The sequence below is a fragment of the Tympanuchus pallidicinctus genome, unplaced genomic scaffold (assembly GCF_026119805.1).
Source record: "Tympanuchus pallidicinctus isolate F22 unplaced genomic scaffold, pur_lepc_1.0 scaffold3, whole genome shotgun sequence".
Classification (NCBI taxonomy): Eukaryota; Metazoa; Chordata; class Aves; order Galliformes; family Phasianidae; genus Tympanuchus; species Tympanuchus pallidicinctus.
Window position 1 is genome coordinate 72,415,794 of NW_026294747.1, and position 11,324 is coordinate 72,427,117.

The window sequence follows — 11,324 nt, forward strand, 5'->3', positions numbered from 1 at the left end:
ATGAGGCACCGATCTTGTCCAGCACAGACATTTTTATGTTCTCTTAAGACAGATGAGAGATCACTGTATGGGAACTGCTGAATCGCAACCTGAACCTCTGATTGATCACCTGAGGTGAGCACTGAGTCAGCCATGGGAGCACAGGTGAAGGCAATTCTCCTGTGCTGCCGGAAGGGGTGGAGCCAGGCTGCACCTCTCCTGGACCCATTTAAGAGCTGACTGCCAGAGGGGAAGAGTCTCTTCTGGAGATCCCTTTTCTCAAGTTTCATAGTGAGCCTAGGATACAGGTAAATGTTCTATTTATTCTCCTTTTGGTATAATCATTGCTTAGCCAAACTTTCTGGGATATTTTGTAATTATATGTATGTTCATTGATTATACATTCACCAAAGTAGAAAGAATGATATCTCAGCTGTACTGAAGCAAGAAATCTGTATTGTCTTCTGTGGGAATATGGAAGAGTTTTCACTCAAAAGCTGTTTCCAAGGAGGCCTCTTTCAAATACAAATAAGCTTATGACTGAAATGGGCATGTGGTGGTCAACATAAATCAACATAAACTTACAGAGAGATTTCAAATTTCCTAATGATGGAAATAGATTAGAATTAATTCATCATACTGTAGAGGTGGGTGGGAAATGTGCATGGTCAGACGTAAAGATACTTTAATTCAATGGCTTAGACTCTGAACTGGCACTTCAACACTTCCGGTTCTATTTTTGACTGAACCAGGACCATGGTATGAGACCAAGGCCATGATTCTTTGGAACTGTAGCTGGCACATTAACTCAATTTGTCTGGAAAAAGTTGTTTTTTGTTGTGTGCATGTGTAACTACAGCTTACCACTTCTGTGATGTCCAATAATGTTTCTTGTTTTATTTTCTGAAGTTAATTTACTGCACCTCAGTGAGTCTAAGACAAGATTATTTTCCTGACATTTTAGCAAGTAAAATGTGATTCTGAAAACTCTGACAAAAATCATGGTCTAACCTTTCCCAGCATAATGATAATAATGATACTATTTACAGAAAAAAAAAAGCTTTAAATTGGATAGAAAACACTTATGTTGAAAAATGCTTTACCAATATGAAGGAAGAAAACTCAGAGTACATTTTCATAGTTAATTTTGGTTAAATAGGTTAATGAATGTTTTCCACATGGCAGCTAATATTGCCATGTGGCTGCAATCAGATCAAGGCTGCTGGGAGCAAATGCTGCTGGTTCCATTTTAGTTTGTTCTTGGATTCTGTGTGTGATTTCTGGAAACGACTTGTGTTATGCCTAAGAAATAGAGAGTTCCTAATATGGTGCTTCTTTAGATGGTGGATTTGCATTTACTTTGCGGATTTTATGCATGCTGTTTTCTACATTTGAGCTGAGAGTCAGAGCAAAGCATCCCTCTCTCCAATCTAAGCAAATAGTGGGTTCTCAACAACAAAGATGTGGACTGACATAAAATCTGATGCTTCACCCAGAGTGCCCAGTTGCTGGGCAGGAATTAAGCCTTAAGCAGGTAAAGTAGTGCATTAATATATTGTCTGCACCCGCATCTGTGCCAACACCAGTCTGCGTTCAGCTGGGTACTTATGGGGTAACTTCTTACCCTGAAATTCTTTTAGGTGTGAGATTTATTTTTTGCCTTTTTTTTTTTTGCTTTGTGCTTTGTAAATATCAGTTTGTGGTACCAAGACCTTCCGAAATGTTGAGTTTTTCTTTAAATGATAATGTCAGAACAACAACTGCTCAGCTCTTGTCCCTTGTCTCTTTCTTGGAGCCCTGCAGAAGAACTTCAGTCATATTTTAATGACTTTCCTCTGTACTTGCCGGTGCTTATATTTTTTTTTTTAAATAAAAAATGAATCTGGTCTTTGTAATCAATTAACAGCAGGAGCTGAGATTTCTGAGAAAGCATCAGAGACAGTGACTTTCCTGACAAAAGTCTGCCTCAGGAGAGCTGCTTTAATCTTTTACTCATTCTATCTTTTTCCTTGCATCCAGATTGTAGCACTAGAGTCCTAGGTAAGCCTCAAAAATACATGAAGAAAAAAAAGGACTTTAAATTCAGTCCATCGTTACAGCAAATAATACTACTGGGGTGGCAGCAGTTTCTCTGTTCTTGCTGTGGAGCTTCCAGATTGCAGCTACTCTGCAGTACAAGCTGCACATTGTGTAAAATGGGCTTTGGTCTGAAACAACAGGGGCAGTAATTAAACTTAATTGAAAACATATCTATGAGACAGAGGGACAACTGTCCTTAGGAGCATTACCACAGCTGCATCTTTTCTGAGTAAAGGCAGCACTACTGGTAGGAAAATAAATACTGGATACTATTGGTAAGTTAGTGTTGTGTAAAATCCAGAGCTGTACTGCAAGAAGAATTTGCAGTAGAACCTTAGGATAAGTACAAAAAACCTATAAGGATGAATATTAGTTTAACAAGACGTGTATTACCTTGCTGTTGGTTCTCTACATGTTGCTTCACTGTACTTGTATTGTTTGTGTCTAGCCAGAAGGAGAACCTGATTAAGCAGACCAATTTTTCCTTGTCTCCTATCTTCCCTGCATGACCTTCATGTTTTAGAGTGTTAGGTATTTCCATCTGCATTCTACTACAAAATCCAGATTGTTTTCTGGAAGTACATTGTTCCTGATGAACAACAAGAGAAACACAGGTTGTTTTATGACAGCCACACTCTTGAGTTCTTGCCAGTTAATTTTATGGGCTGTTAGGGGCTTCAAAGCAATTCTACCATGTAGAACCTGCTGTTTCGAGAAACCCTGGGGCTAAATTTCCTGCAGATTTGCAGATTCTCTGCCATACGTACGTGAGCCAGGGGAGACCTGGATCAGTTTTGCAGCTGGGATCTGAAGCTTTTGGACTCACTTTACTTTTCAGCTGAGATTCTTCAGTCTGCAATATCTTCTAGCACAGAATGGGGAGCATCATCACCTCATCCACTTTGTTCTCCCATACTAGAATGGCAGTGAACAACAAGTTCAGAGCCATTGTGATGCCCATGGGACCTCCTGATTTTGCAGCCAGAGGGTGAAGATGAAATTGAGAGCTATGGGGAGATTCAGTACATTGTGCAGATCTAGTGTGACAAGTGGGCAAAGACAAACCTCACTGCTTTAGACGTGTGTCTCTGCAGCAAAAAGCCTGGTAGTCCTAATGACTTCTGGCTTTATGACACTCCTGCCTTTATAATGCTGTGTCTGGCAGATGATGTCCTCTTCTGAGCCAGCAATCTTAGGCCTTCAGACCCACTGTTGGCAGAGTGGGGAGCAACTCAGCTGTAAACTGCAGCACTCCTAACTTCCTTCAGTCAAAGGAGCCATTTGACATACCTCACAGCTTGTGCTCATATCCAACAAATTAAGAATTTTTACTATTTCAAATAATTGTACTAAAATTCATTTTCAAGTGAAATTTCTACTTTCTACTATTTAATTCTGAAAAAAAAGTTTTATTTTTTCTCATAATTTTAGAAGTCCTCATAAAGTGGAGGTTTTTCTTTAGTCCAGATAAGAATTGGCTTTTCATCAGAAGAGACCTGGGTCTCTTCTGACACCTTCAAGCCTCTGCTGCTTTGGTAACCCAGAGCATCCTTCAGCATACTCATGCTCATGTACATTGTCTCATACTGAATTAAAACAGTTCCTTGTTTATGACACCTGACAAATTATTGTATTACCATTTTCATTCAGGAATATTAAATTTAATTGTGTGAATGCTGCAGCATTTGTTTCACTGACATATCAGCATCAGTCTGCTCTGTTCAAATTCCTTTAGCTCAAATATCATCCCCAATTGTCTCTTTGGGATTAGAACCCTCAATAGTTCAGTCTTCTTTAAGTTCTCCCTTTGACATTCACTTCTATTTCTTATCAATCTTTACTGCAATTATCTTACAGTGTATGTTTATAAAATGCAGACAAAGTCTCCAGTTCTGTAAATACTTGACTTACATAAATACAACTCATAACTACTGCTTTTTCCTTCTTTCTATTTGTTTGTGTCATACTAGTTCTGCTTCCAGGAGTAATTAGACTTTGAGTTTTTCAGGAGAGGGAACACATTTTTTTTGGATTGGTGCAGTGTGTGTCAATATTGACTAAAACCAGGAGACACAGCTATGTCATAAATAAATAATAACGTCTCTACAGAATTTTTCATCACTTTAATGGCTATGTGATCCCTGTGTGTTTTTGCTATTGCAGTAAGTAGCTGTAGAAAGCATTGTGATAAAGTCAATAGACGTATGGTATGGTAATGTAAAATTAATGAGCTAGACGGTAATCTTTTTAGGCAAATTGTATTCCGTAATACAGTACACCCTCTCAATTAGTCTCTTCTCAGGAGCCAAGAAATCAGTGTATTTGAAATGCTCAGTAAAATTGACTGCGTTGCTTGGGAGGATCAGTGTAGCTGGTAGTTGAAGTACAATAACCTCCTATGAAAAGTAATCTTATAGTGAAGAGTGTTCTGGAGTCAATTCATAGTACATTCATGACTGTGTTTTAGAACTCTCATAGGTATTTGTTACTAAAGGAAAGGGGGCATCAATGATTTTCTGTTATGAAAACCGAAGTTAAAAATCTGGACTACTGATGTCTTTTGTGTGTTGTCAAATAACTGTTCAAGTCCTTTACCAGGATATGATTAGGAGAGGACATAAAGATCTGTGTCTTACTCTTCATGCTAATTACCTTCTAAATCACTAATGCAGAGATTTGGATTTCCTTACATATAACACAACTGATATCTGAATCACTCGGTAATCAAAATTATCAAGTAGAAAAGGGTGGTGGCATGCAATTGTTCTTCCACACAAGATTATATCCATGCAGAAGGGGTGGAGAAAAAGAATCTTTGGCATAAAGAAACCCATGGAATGTGGACAGTTGACAAGGAATAACATGAAGTTGCTTTATCTAATACTTAACACCAAGCTCAGGTTCTTTCAGTTTTTCATTTGCCTCTTTTTGCCTATTGTATGCTCTGAACAACATGGCCTCACACATGTGATCATTTCAGCTTTATTTACCATTAACACATAGGAGCTACCGGCTAATTTACAAAACTCACTGCTGTAGCAGTGATGTGAAGAACATATTTGATCTTATAGTTAACTTGGAGAAATTTCCAGTGTCTTTAATGAGCTCCGTGACAATTTGATTGAAGATTGTCAGATTAGGTTTATGTCTGATGAAAGAATAGGAAAGAAATCTGTTAATGGAATAGATTCTGAAGGATACGACTTAAATCTGGTTTACATCATAAGAGAGATTCATTTGGTCTCAAACTATAGCTCAGCAGACATTAATCTATATTACAGCTTTGTAACCAGCAAAAGCAGAAATCTGTGCCTGGGATTAGAATACTGACAATGCAGTCAGCTGTGAGTCAAGCAAAAACTAGAAATATTTTTTCAATTTTTAAGAAAATTTTGATCAGATGTCAATTCTGTCAAGTTCAACTTTAATTAGTATCTCCAATTTGGAAGGAAGGTAATTGTTTTGTGTTCTATTTTACAAACCAGGTTTAAATATGGCCTGATTCATTTGAAAGTTTTGGGGAAGTCACACTGTAGTGTAGAAATGAGAGACTGATCTTGACTATATAGGAAATGAAGTTTATGATGTGTTTTAAACTGCTGTGTGCTAAGATATTATTCTAACTCTCAAAGAAGCAGCATCTCCACAAGGCAAACAGTAGTCAAGGCAGAAGAACATTAGAGACATTTCAACCTATATCTTCCATCATATATCCCCGAAAGATTGAAAGATGAAAAATACCTTTTTTTTTCTTTTTTTTTTCCTCAAACTTCTGTAGAGGCTAAAATAATATTTTCTCTTTTGCTCTATTTTGCTGTTGTTCTGTTTTGTTATTTTTTTTTTGTTTGGTTGGGTTTTTTTTTGAAGGGGAGGACTAACTCCATGTTGTGTTCCAGCAGCGATGAAATTTAATTTAATGGAGAGACATTACTTGGAGAATATCCCGTACTGGCCATCCAGGAATGTGTTTTCATTCATTTCAAATAGTAGCCATCCCTTCATGTCACAAGCACTTGTAGTCTACAGTGTAAATGGTGTCTAAATTAATAAAATTCACTGTATGAGGAAGTTAGTGAACTATGGTTTAGTTTTTCTATTAACAGTTTTGTGCAGTCCATTCTCATTTAAGTCTTAAGCAGTGGGCTATTGATTGTATACAGAAAAAAATTTGACATCTGCAATTAGGAAAATCCTCCTCTGTTCAAATGGCAAAGCATGTTCCTGGAAGATTTCCTGCCTCTTTGAGTTTTGTCTGAAAGTTAATTCATCAGTAGGCACACCACTGGGTCCAAACCTGTTCTTTTTGAACTAAGTGGGAAGGTTGCCATTGGCTTCTCCAGGAGCAGGTGCGTGCCCCTAATGAGGTGGATAATGGAAACAGTGTATGCAGAAGAAGCCTGGACACAGTCAGGAATAGAAACATTGTGAAGGATTTCTTAGAATCCCGGAGCTTGTGAACAATGCATTGCATTGACATTTAAACATTGACAGGAGAAGTGAAGAGATTAAGTGGAAGAATAGAACTAGACAAGAAGATATTGTCACACTGGAACAATTTTCTTCTTCCTTGGAAAAGATTATAAAAACCTTGAATAGGGAGGAGGGAAAGGGCACTGTGATAAATGAGAGCACCTAAACCACATTAGATCAGCTGATAGCATAGTCATCTTTGCCAAAATCCCTGAAGACCTTGAAACACTGATGAGAGAATTAATCATGAAGAGTATGGTTTGGGTAATTAGGAGAGGAAGAGCTGAGCTTGAAGTGAAGCTTGACCCCAAGCCTCCACCCTGTATTGTAATCCAGAATAACCCAAACCTTTCCAGAAGTCTGAGGAAAAGGCAAAGGAAGTTTTTTCACCTCATTGTTTCTCGTTGTATCTCATCGAAGCCAGGAGAGTGTGCTGTGGATAATCTCAGAGGAGTAACAACTAAAATAGCACCAGAACAGCAAGACATTAAGAGTTTAAGTCAGTACTACAGTCACAGTAATTAGCCCTGCTTCTCAGCAGTGAGGAAGGGCATGTTAATAAGGATGAGTACAATACTATGCTCATTCTGTGGAACTGATTGCAGGTGATTCCTTGCTTTGTGCTAGTCTACCATGGAGAAGTAACAGATCCCGTGGCATTAACCAGGGTGTATCTAGCATAGCAAGATCTAGCACACAGCAAGGCCAACGTGTCGTCTCCTGGCCAATCATTTGCCAGCAAGCTGCAGTAGTTAAGCTTGAAAGAGCTTGATGGTATCTCATGCAAAGGAGAACAGAGGACAGGGTAGGAAGAAGAATACTATATGCCTTCATTCTGTCATCTTACTGCATATCAAATGTGTCACTCTCAGAGAAAAGAGCTTACACAGAAGACCCAGAAAAGATAAGACTTAGATATGTTGATGGGTACTACACTGAGGCTTTTTTGCCTGTGTGATGAGTGCAGAGAATACTCATGGCCTCAGTCCTTGGCTGTCTGACCTGCAGGTGGGTGTTAGTGCTCCCAGAGCCAGTCTGTGCTTTGTGCAGGAAAAAATGACGCATTCTGTGGTTTGGTCTTGGAAGTTTTTTTCATATATTTTATGGTGGATTTTTTTTCTGGGAGGAGGCGGCTGGGGGTGGTGTTTCAAAGTGTGGCTCTGAGCCTGAAAGGAACTCTAGAGGGGCATCTTTGTTGGACACAAGAACTGTTTTCCTCTTCACTCTGAGTGTTTTATCTTGGCTGCAAACCAAAGCATACCAAATGAGGAAACGAACATCATTCATTATTTGTCTTCTTGATTGGCAGAGTTGTATGGCTGAAGGCAGATGTAGACCTCTTGGGATGCTACAGCTATCATGGCAAGAAATTTTTCCAGTCAGATATTCGAATGAGATCTGAGAGCTCAATGTAATTTGCCTCTAGTTTTATTTTTAGTGATTTCACTTTTCTGGCTTAAGTATTGCATTCCCTTTTACTGTCAGGATTTATTACTAGCACTTTGTGAAGTGCAGCCAGTTCCAGTCTTCTGACTCCTTCTTCCTAAACTTAATTTTTGTCAATGGAATAGTTTCCTGTAAAATGTCTAATTGTTGGTTTATTGGCAGATTAAGTCCAAGAGCTTTTTAAAAACTGACTAAGGACGGTACCAATTATGTGTCTGGTGCCAAGTCCCTTACTTGCTAATGGAATAAATGAGAATTTCAGCTGTCTGGTTTTTTTTGGACAGTGACAAACTTCAAAACATTAAGCCACTGGTTCTTAGCCACAGTATTGGTATTTGTCTTTCTATAACTGCGCTCTCTGATACCTTTAATATTTTTATTTACACAACATTCCTGTTGATAGGAAATGCTGTTATACTTATTTTGCAAATGGAAAACCACAACCTCAAGAAACTACAGCCAAGCAAGATCAGAAAGTACTTCACACAGAGGACAAGAAGCAACCTTTCTAAGAGGATAAAGTAGGTTATATGGGTGTGTTTTTTATGATAAAATTTAGAACAGGCCCTCCAAAACTGAAAAAAGGGAAATGCGTGTTGCACTTTTGCATCTATACCAGGAGATTCTGTTCTTTCAAATGCTTGGATAAAATCATAGTTCTAACTCCTCTAGCCTAAATGTTTTTCCTTGGCCATGTTATCTGGGACGGAGACTTGGCAGAGCTTCCAGGGCCAGGTCTGATGCAATCCCTAGCACCGAGCTCTTTCCCCAGTCTTTCCCTTCCGCCCTGGGTCTTGCCTTGTTGCAGGCAAAAATGGCTTCAAAAATACCAGTGTAGTATTTAGGTACAAAATGCCGATTTTCAAATTTATGCTCAAATTTGTTTTATCTAACTCTTTAAAAAAAAAAAAAAAGCTACAATCAAGTAATAGGTAAAAATATATCACTTATCTTTTGGTTCCGAGTTAGGTCACAAAGAAAACATTTGTGTATTATTTTCTTTGGGGAAAATGCCATATACTTCTTTAATGAAAGCTAATTTTAAGTATTTTTCTTCACCCCTCTAAAACACAAACAAGGTCAACAAGTGAAGTCAGAATTCTGTGTTCCTGAGTTTGTTTGTTTTTTAAGTCATGATGCAGCTGCCAGGATGATGAGTTATTGGCTGCCAATGCAGTAAGTATTGATCATAATCTTCCAGAATTCATCCTTCATATGTGTGTAAAAACAGAATATGCTGTGAAGTGCAGTGCAGAATTAATTACTTTGTCCCCAAGGGAAGAGCAGATAATTACCAAATAACATTTCTATCAAAGCTGTAGCTGAGTCCTGAGTGTTACGTGAGGCAAATTCCACCCTCCTACAAAATGAATAAACTTGTCAGTACTTTCACACAAATTAAACCTTGTAACTTTTCACTAAAAATAGTATTAGGAATGTCCTCATTTTTATAATTAATTTGAATTTCTTTAAGGGCAAGAGAAAAAAGGGATGTTGGAAAGAGTAAGCAAATATTCAGAAGTCTTGTGCTCTCCTGTGGATATTTTTAACAGATTCATTTTATGGTTTTAAGCGTAAAGGATTCTTTTATCAGTTCTTGATCAACACAGTTTTAAAGACTTCCATACCAGTGTGCCGTGTGCTAGGATGCTTAAGATATACATTTTGGAAGCAGTATTGTAGTGAAAAGATAATTCATGCTTTCCATTAATCCCTTCCCTCTTATTGACATAAATTACAGCTTTGAGACAAGGAAATGATTGAAACCCTCATAATTATATTTACCAGCCTATGTTCAAAAAGCAGTGGAGATTTTGCAGCTAACAATATTTTGCAGGACATCCCAACTGTTTTAGTGAAACTTACATTACTTGCCAGAATTCAGTGGAGATGGCTCCTGTCAGAAAAAAATACTGCACTGGGAATTGTCTGTGCAAAGCCAAATTCCTTGTTTCAAAATGAAGAAATTTATATTAGAGTTTGAATTATTTACTGGAAATAAAATACCAGCAAATGCAGCTTTTTTTTTTTGCTCTGTTTGCAAGTTAAGATCAGGTTTTAGATTCCATGAATATATTTGTTATTCAGAGGTCTCTTCCAATAAAATGAAATATTCTTCTGTGCAAACTGGCAGGTTGTTGTACAGGACTGGTTAGCTGCATACCACATGGCAGAATTAACACCCAACTGTAACTCACTGAACAGGTATGCAAATACACTTTCCAACCCACCAGGAGCTGCAGCCACCACAAGGCCTTCCCTCAGCCTCCTCTGCAATGGAATGAACAAAGCCAGGGACCTCAGCTGCTCCTCATACTTCTTGTTCTCCATACTCTTCACCATCCTGGTTGTTCTCCTTTAAAACTGCTCTACATGTTTTATGTCTTTCCTATATTGTGGCACCCCAAAATTTGCCAGCAATGTGAACACCTGAAGTGGTATTCACTTGTCATTTGAATGACCATCTCATGGCTAGCTTAAAGGTTTTCTTTCTGTTGTCTTACTTCCTCAGCAGCTCCTTCCCACTGCCTCAGCAGGTGAGGAATTGCAGTGAATAGGCCAGAAGCACATCTTGTGGGAAGATAAGAGGACAACTGCTGCTGATACTGCTGCTGCAAAATGAAGGCATTATTTCTGTGCCCTCTTTCACTTGTTCTCTCAGCTTCTGGTTCCTGAACCTTGTGGTTATGAGCTGCCTCACCTGTGTCACGTGCAGCCCATTTTCCTCCCTATTTTGCTCCACTGGTCTGTACAAAACTGCTGCTGTTCTTTAATCAACTTCATTTTATGCTGAGCTGGTCAGTTAGTGCTTACAACAGTGTTGGATATCAGTACTACCCTGATAGGAAGCATCTTTGACATACTGGTTATGCATTAACATTGAACTTAAAAGTATATTCAATGACTGGAGAGACTCTTCCCTCACGTGTGTAACAAGGAACTAATAGCTAAACAATGGCTAACAATGGCTAAATAAGTTACGCACCTTCTGAAAAGGTGGATTTATTAGAAATAATATTCACAAGTTGAAGTAGTCATACTCACAGGCAGACCGCAGCGAGGATCGGTTTAGTTATCTGTTTTCAGAGCCTTTCACTTCCCTGAACAAGAGGACCCCAATCTGGGGCAGATTTAAGTTGTGGGACGGGTATGGTACACCATGCATGTTAGGACTGGAATTACTGAATTAATGGCTAAAAGAGGAGGAAAAGACATAGGCACAATTAAAGGTGCAGTAATCTCAGACTCCTGGGATTAATAGACATTAATTATGTTTGTGACAGACTTCAAAATAGGGACAACAGTTTCTTAAGGTCCATTCCCTGCTGTTCTTTAGAAGAAAGGATGGA

General features: G+C 38.5%; 1 long non-coding RNA gene across 3 annotated transcripts; it reads left to right on the top strand.

The window, feature by feature from the left end:
* The first annotated feature begins 230 nt into the window (after positions 1-230).
* LOC128085464 (uncharacterized) lies at positions 231-10,714 on the top strand. 3 transcript variants are annotated; one of them, XR_008208981.1, is made up of 5 exons: positions 238-287; positions 7,838-7,939; positions 8,378-8,495; positions 9,054-9,150; positions 10,109-10,714. It is a non-coding gene; the product is annotated as an uncharacterized LOC128085464 (long non-coding RNA). The 3 variants fall into 3 exon arrangements; XR_008208983.1 differs by lacking the exon at positions 7,838-7,939 and adding an exon at positions 7,401-7,536 and having other exon boundaries at positions 243-287; XR_008208982.1 differs by lacking the exon at positions 7,838-7,939 and having other exon boundaries at positions 231-287.
* The last annotated feature ends 610 nt before the right edge of the window (positions 10,715-11,324 follow it).